This window comes from Montipora capricornis, chromosome 1, assembly GCF_036669925.1.
Source record: "Montipora capricornis isolate CH-2021 chromosome 1, ASM3666992v2, whole genome shotgun sequence".
NCBI classification, from domain to species: Eukaryota; Metazoa; Cnidaria; class Anthozoa; order Scleractinia; family Acroporidae; genus Montipora; species Montipora capricornis.
The window spans coordinates 12,188,500-12,195,999 of record NC_090883.1 but is presented as its reverse complement, the minus strand read 5'-3'; the positions used below and the strand labels follow the sequence as shown (position 1 = coordinate 12,195,999).

The 7,500-nt window shown below is 38.3% G+C and overlaps 1 protein-coding gene and 2 pseudogenes across 8 annotated transcripts in view; 1 reads left to right on the top strand and 2 right to left on the bottom strand.

Annotated features, from left to right (window-relative positions):
* Positions 1–7,500, bottom strand: part of LOC138053829 (CDK5 regulatory subunit-associated protein 3-like) — a 116,536-nt gene that overhangs the window by 43,997 nt on the left and 65,039 nt on the right. The window lies entirely within an intron of this gene.
* LOC138048909 (uncharacterized) lies at positions 5,844–6,772 on the top strand (annotated as a pseudogene).
* The window catches only part of LOC138054267 (putative nuclease HARBI1), a 1,293-nt pseudogene continuing 1,268 nt past the window's right edge, over positions 7,476–7,500 (bottom strand).

Sequence of the window (7,500 nt, the reverse complement as noted above, 5' to 3'; positions counted from 1 at the left end):
TAGATTTTGGTTTTATGACACTTGCTTAAAACTCGCTTTAATAATAAATAACTTAAATAAACAATAATAATTTTTGAAAGGTAAATAGACATGGATTCCTCTTTATCAGAAAATACCGGGTTGGTGTCTAGCACAGGAAAGACTACCTTGACGAGGGTAGATGGACCTCTCTGAGCCTTGGATGGCAATAAAAATAAAATTACTGGTTGGTGGAAACTTTAACACACAGCCTCATCTGATGAGAGAATGTCAAATATTGAATCCCACCATAACAATGGGATAAGAGCTTTCACTGAATTTGTTGCATCCAGCAGGTGTCCTGTGGATGAGCCCAAAGGCCGAGCCCTCATCCGGCTACTACTGAACAATGACAGGAGATTGGGATGGTCAAAGAAGGACAAAAACAAAGAAAGAGAATGATGGAAAGGAGCAACACACCCGTAAGAAGGATAGAATGTGAAGGTTAACAGACAATCGAAAAATCAGAGTTCTAGGCAGGATTCGAACTTACAACCTCTGTAACACGGTTGTTTGAATGTTACAGGTCAAACAGGGAAGTGAGAATACAGAAAAGGACTGGTACATCTGTGGAAACTCTGCAACACCAATGAAGATGTAAGGAAAGTTACTGATCAGAGATTGGCAGAATTCAAGTATGCCGGATTAAGATCATGGATTGTGGATGAGATTGTGGAACAGGAAGAAAGAGCTCTGAGAGTAAGGAATGAATATTAGGAAACTGGAACTAAAAAGCATATTTCCCCAGAGTACAGTATGAAACAACGCCTGTTATGCAAGGAGAAAACTGAGGTGAATACAACATTCCAGGTGAAGAACCCAGTGTGTCTTCAGCTGAAGAGCCGCAAGAAATCAGCCCTGACATTGATGCTCTCCAAGATAGGATTCAAGAAATGATGCATCTGGAACAGAGTAGGCTTACCATCAAACAAGTCATGTGATAAATCAAAGCTGAAAGCTGAAGTTGGAAAAGTTAATAAAGCTGTCAAGAGGATTCAGGCCCATAACATAACTGAGCTGGATTCTTTATTTACTGTACACAGCTGGATATGTCACTACAGAAAGAATGACTGGTTTGAGGAAATTAAAAATGGAGTGAATAAGATGGCAAATTGGCAACCTCGTTCCCAGGGTCTTCTCGGCTTTCAATATGGCAGCGGGTAGGGAAAAGACCCTGGCACAGGGCAGATCACGTGATCAAATTTGTCTATCGAGGATGAAAAACCTTAAATAACAATGACCACAACCAGGTTTTCTGAGCCCGCCAGACTGAGCACCCCCAGCAAACCATTGTTTTAATGAAAACCGCTGGTCAGCAACCTGGTTCTGGTCATTGCTGTCATTGCTGTCTAAGGTATCGAGGATGGACAAATGTGCATTTTTTTTTCAAAATGGCAGCAAGGAATAAGGTGAGAGAAATCTGGGCACGACAACTGCCAACAAACAAAATGAAGTACGAAAGGGGAACCCAAAGTTGTAAAATTTGATGTAAGAAACCGAAAATACGGATGAATGAATGCAAGAGCAACGAGAATGCGGTAGATGACAGAGAAATCCTGCTTTCGTTTTAATTTCATGTTATTGTAAACCAATGCAAGTTTGTATACGGCTACTATTACTGGGGGCTGTGATTTTTAAACATCTTGGAAACAGTCATTGCACACAGTTTCACCCGTAACATCACAGACATTTGATTACCGTAAAATCCAGTGAGCTAAGGTTTAATGAAAACCCTGATTCTAGCTACTTAGTCACGGAGGTATGTTCACTGTCTTCCATAATGTATAGTTTATATTGCATGTTTATTTTCAATCAATTCAACCTGATTATAATTAATTTTTCATACATTTGAATGATTATCTGATTTCTTATCGGTGTATATGAGCCTTCTGACAACGACTTTCCCCAGTATACATTGGCCCAAAACTATTTTCCTGAAAGGAAGTATCATTACACCACATATTTTGTTTTGAGAACCATTTGAATGTTGTATTGTGGTTTTATTTCTCATTTCATCGATTGACGTACTGCACATATTGTCATGTCAGTGTAAAATCAGTATTTTATTTCTTTTCTGATTGCCAACAGGGAACCACAGCCTGTTAAGGGCCCACATTCTTACAAGTTGTTATTGTAAATATATTTTGTGGTAAAGTTGACATAATCAAGCAAATATACATTGTTGAGCATGCTATTCCATAGGATTAGCGATCTGCTTCTTGTGCTTTTCAAGCTGTGAAAAGATCCATGTCTTGTCCTACAAGTGAAGACAATGTGATGACTCGGAATGCTGCTCATGAAATCTGTTGGGCCTAATTACATTGTAAAAAAGGGCACAATTTGTGTACAGTAAGTCCTAAACACAAGCATCTCATCCTCTTTAGCAGTTCTTGTCGAATGAGCCCAGGGTAAGGCATGGATCTTTGCTGTGAAAATGGCACTGTTTGTTTTATTTGCCTCCATTCTTTAAACTACATTTTTGTTTCGTTTCATTTCCGCAGAAACGAATCGTATTTTGACTTCAGGATGAACTATTTACACAATGAGGTAGAGTGGCCATTCAAAACAGAGTTTGTAATTGAACATCTAAACATCTACCATGAGACGTAAAAACAAACTTGTGAACATGTGAACCTGAAGTATAGCAAATCATAATGCTGACAAACACCAAAATAAAGGATATGGGTCATAAATATGAACTGTTTTCACTATCTGAATGATTTTGGGTTACATTATAAAGGGATATATTGTTGAAAAATCCAAAGCTATCTCTGATCGTGGTAATGAGTAATGTAAACAATCTTCGCACTGGTGAGTTGTAGTAGTAAGCTGGGTTTTCCAGGAATCAGTTATGTTAAAGATACTACTGATAACTGCCTAGGTTCACATGTAACACAAGTAATGGAAGATTCACAGAAAACGGAATTTGAAATTTTATGCTATGGCATTTAAAGCACAAATAGGTATTTTTAGACAAGTATCAGTTCTTCTCTCTAATGGTTAATATTCCTTGAGAGGCTTCTCAACGTTCAGAGAGCTTGCATCTACATTTCTGTCTTTATATTTCTTGAGTTTCAATAGACGAAGCTAAATATATATGACAGACCAAGTGACCCACACTACAGTATTTTATCTTTCTCCTGCCCTTACCAATTTCCACAAACGAAACACTATTTCTTTTTGTGAAATAGTTTCTTGTTGCCAGTGAAGTTGCAAATTTCCAGTGCTTTGTCACCTTCAATTTTATTTCCCAATCCCCCTGTCCACTTTGCAATTTTCCCCCAAATCACTCGATATACCACATCTTCAGACAGTAATCATAAATGCCTCAACTTGAGCAATCCTAGAGAATATTAATTTTCAAAGCATGTTTTGAAAACGAATAATTCAACTTAAATTATTGGAGTACAAGAAAACTCACAGGAGTGTGATACTTTAACCTAACCAAAAAAAGTCATGTGTACAAAATTAAAGAATACTGTTTAATATACATATTTATATTTTTAAATCAGAAGAAGCAGAAATGGAAGTCGTTAGCGAATTGACAGGTCAAGAAGACTATAATGATAAGCCTTACAATTATTTTCAAGAATAATAATTATTGTTAAGACTTCACAATCTTAAATAACCCTCTTGGAAAATTACAAGATGACATGCACTTTGTTTGGGGTGAGGAGATTAATATTTTTTATAATGAAAGTAAAAGGCAATGATGAAAACCGACCGAGCTAAAATCTCTCTGTGCACCACTAGCTGAACAGTGTGGAAGGGATGATATGGAAAAGAATATGGATTACTGTAAAGTGTTCTGCAGGTCTATTAAAATAAAACACAGGTCACATTCCACAGGTGCGAGTACATACCACTGTGCTGCAGACAAGTACACAACACCAAAAGTGTCTCCTAGCGCCAATCACTCAACAAAAATGTTGTTTCAGGTCTCGGGGAAACTTTTGGCTTAGTTGTTGATTATTGGAGCAGAGACTTCTAATCTTGACCTGTGGAATGTGACCTGTATTTAACAGATTCGCCTTCATTGCAGCTGTCACACGAGTCAACAGCGCCATATACAACTGCTAAGACAACCAGATCAATAATGTATGAACCCTATTGCACAATTTTATAATTTGTAACACAATCAGACCTGGTGAAAACATTGAACAACAGTGTAACGTGTAACAATGCGTGCGTTAGGGAATTACAATTGTGAGACACCAAAAATGTAAAGGTACGTATGAAATAAAATCACTTCATTACCGTTACGTACGGTATTTCAAACACCATTATGGCCTTTTATATATCCAGCCATCGCCATTCCAGAGGTCGTGAAAAGCTAACGTAGCTTTAATTGGAATCAAAGCCTGATGTAGATCACCGTGCAACGTGAAAAAACGGCCAATTATTCTTCACTGTTATGCTTGTTACTTTGCGGCTGCTTCTTAGGGAACAGCTACAATTTTGAAAATGATTTAACACTAATTCTGTTCTTCTTTTGGCTCTCCTCACAAGCCGCCATCTTTCTTTCGACATTAAACCAATCAGGGTTCACGTGAGAAAAGCACCAATCAGAGATCTTTTTAGTTCACTGTGTGCCAGGGTCTTCTCCCAACCTGCTGCCATATTGAAAGCTGAGAAGACACTGGGAACGAGGTTGGCAAATTGGAAGGCAGCCGGGTAATGGTTTCAGAAATTGACAGGAATAAACCCTAGATTGCATGATTCCTTGCAACAATGTGTACATCAAGGAAATTTACCAGAGTGGATGGTCCGAGGAAGAACACTTTTGATTCAGAAGGACCCAGCAAAGGGTACTAAGGCAGCCATGTAATGCTTCAAACGTCAGCTTTCAAATTTCTCTACTGTGGTCAATTTACTATATCAACCCAGCTGATAAAACCATTTCAAATTTGTCAATGGCTTGGATAGACTATGAGAAGGCATATGGAGATGGCTGGGGCAAGAATATGATCTCATCAACAGCATGGTGAAATGGTAGACAGTGTTGACATCACAAGGATTGGATCTTGGGCAGGTTGTCATCAGAGGAGGAATTCTATTTGGCAAGGGGACTCCTGCTGTTTATAGTCATCATGCTGCCACTGACCCTACCTAGTACTACAAGACTTGACAGCTTGATGCAGCCTGGCAAAGGATATGAGGCCCATTACCCACGTTACATATATGGACGATCTGAAGTTGCATGGTGTTAGGAAAGCCTAACTAGACTCACTTATTCAAGTGGTAAGGGTTTCCTCACAAGATAATAACATGTTGTTTGGGCTAGACAAGTGTGCTGTGCTGGAAATGAGAAGAGGAATACAGGTTGGCAGCTGTGGATGTACCTACCAAACGACGACATCAAGGACGTAAAGGAGGAAGGCCATACATGTAAACAACATAGGAGTATATCAGAAGAGTTAAGAAATTGTGTAGAACCAAACTGAATGGGGGTAACATGATCAGTGGCATCAATGCCTGGGATGTAGGCATGGTATGCTATGGTGCGGTAGATTAGACACTGGAAGAGCTGGTCAGCATGGATAGAAGAACTAGGAAGATCTTGGATATGAATGACTGTTTGCACCCCAGAAGTATTGTTGTGAGATTGTACCTGCTCATGAAGGAAGAGCCGAGAGAGGACTGATTGGCATTGAGGAGTGTGTAAGGAGGGAGAGCAAAATAATACTTACATGAGTGGAAGCTTCAAAGCAGCTTTGAAGGAGAAGGTGATAACTGAAAGAGAAAGTCTCTAAAGACTATCAGAAGAGGAAGAAGGAAGAGGAAGAAGGAAGAGAAAGGAAGGAACTGGAAGGAGAAAGCCCAACATGGGGAGTTTGTTCAACAAACATCAGGTAATAGCTTGAGAGGATTCACGGATTCATGATTAGGCTAGAAGAGGGCCTGATAATGGCTGCTCAAGGACAGGCTTTAACAACACACCCATTCAAGAACAGTATAGATAAGACCTCTATGAGCGCGTTTCTTTATTAAAATCGAAATCCAGATTCTTGAATCCAAAAACGGATTTTGCGTTTCTTTACTAAAATCCGAACAAGGATTTTGAATTATGGAATCCACCCTCCGAGTGGATACATTACATGTACATCAAATCTGAATCCGGATTTTTAGGATTCATGAGCTGTTGCATGCTGGTCTAGGGCTGATGTGTTGTTGTTAATTTCCTGCTATGCCGAACGAAGAGAAAGAATTAAAGACATACTGTAAACACAAAGAACAAGTCCCTGTGGGAAGAAATCAGTGAAGAGCTAAAGAAGAAAGGAGTGTCGTTTATTCCTAAAGCATATGAGATGAAAATGAAAAATCTGAAGAGAAGTTATGTTGCTTGTGTCAATCACTACAAAGTCAGCAGAAATGATCAAAAGAAATGCAACTTCTATGACAAACTTCATGACATATTTTTGCAAGATGACGCCATCCAGCCAAAAAAACTTGCACACTAACCTTGACGGTCCAGTTAAACTGAGCAAAGATACAGTTAAGAATGCTGAAAATTCCAGTTCGACAGGTTAAGTGATACAGATGAGCCTCTGGTTGCAAAATCAAAGAAAAAGAAATTACCAGAAAGGAAGAAGAAGGCAGAAGACCTGGTTGGGCACTTTAAGACATTTACAGAAGACAGGAAAGAGGAGGAAAAAGGAAAAAAATCAACAAGTGAGAAAACATGCACAATGAACACATGGCACTAATGGTCCAATTTTTGAATGCTTTTGAAAAATCACTGAACAAAGAGTAACCTTGGTGATCAATTTTTATTGTGTTACATGAGGTTATTTGACAACAAATATGAACATAGTTACAGTAAAGCTGACTTTTATTGTCAGTATTGAGTATTTTATTATACATGTATCACACGTGTTAACAGTATTATTGCAAGTATATGCTTGTGTATACATGTAATTTTCATCACATGCAAAGAACTACAACAGTAACATTAGTTGAAAGGGGACTACCCAAACTGGTTTGATATTTTTATATCCTTAACATTTTGTAGTCTGATTCTCAGACACTCCACGTCACGTGTCATGCACTGTTTCCTTTAGTGCGTGACACGAGCAACCTGAAGCATCTCAGAATCAGGCTATTACATTTGTGTCCAAAGTTTACATTTCAAGCAAGACCAAAAATGTTTGGTAGTAAAAAGTGATCCAAGGATCTACTATTTCTTCACATACTTCGGTATTTGTACTTAAAACAAAGAACATCTAGATATTTCCAACAAGATTAAAGGGACACAGTCAGCTGGTGCACATGTGATTTGTATATCACACTTTATTGTGATCCACACTGTTTTAACCAAATAATTATGATAAAATAATTTCATAGGATAAGCAAAAGCACACTCAAAAACAGGTTTTCAGTAAAGGATAGAAAATCGAGTGAAACACTGGCAGGTTTGAAGCAGATTTCTAGATGTACTTGATGTGTAACTTTGATTTCAGGTTGAGGTAAACTTTTTTCAAA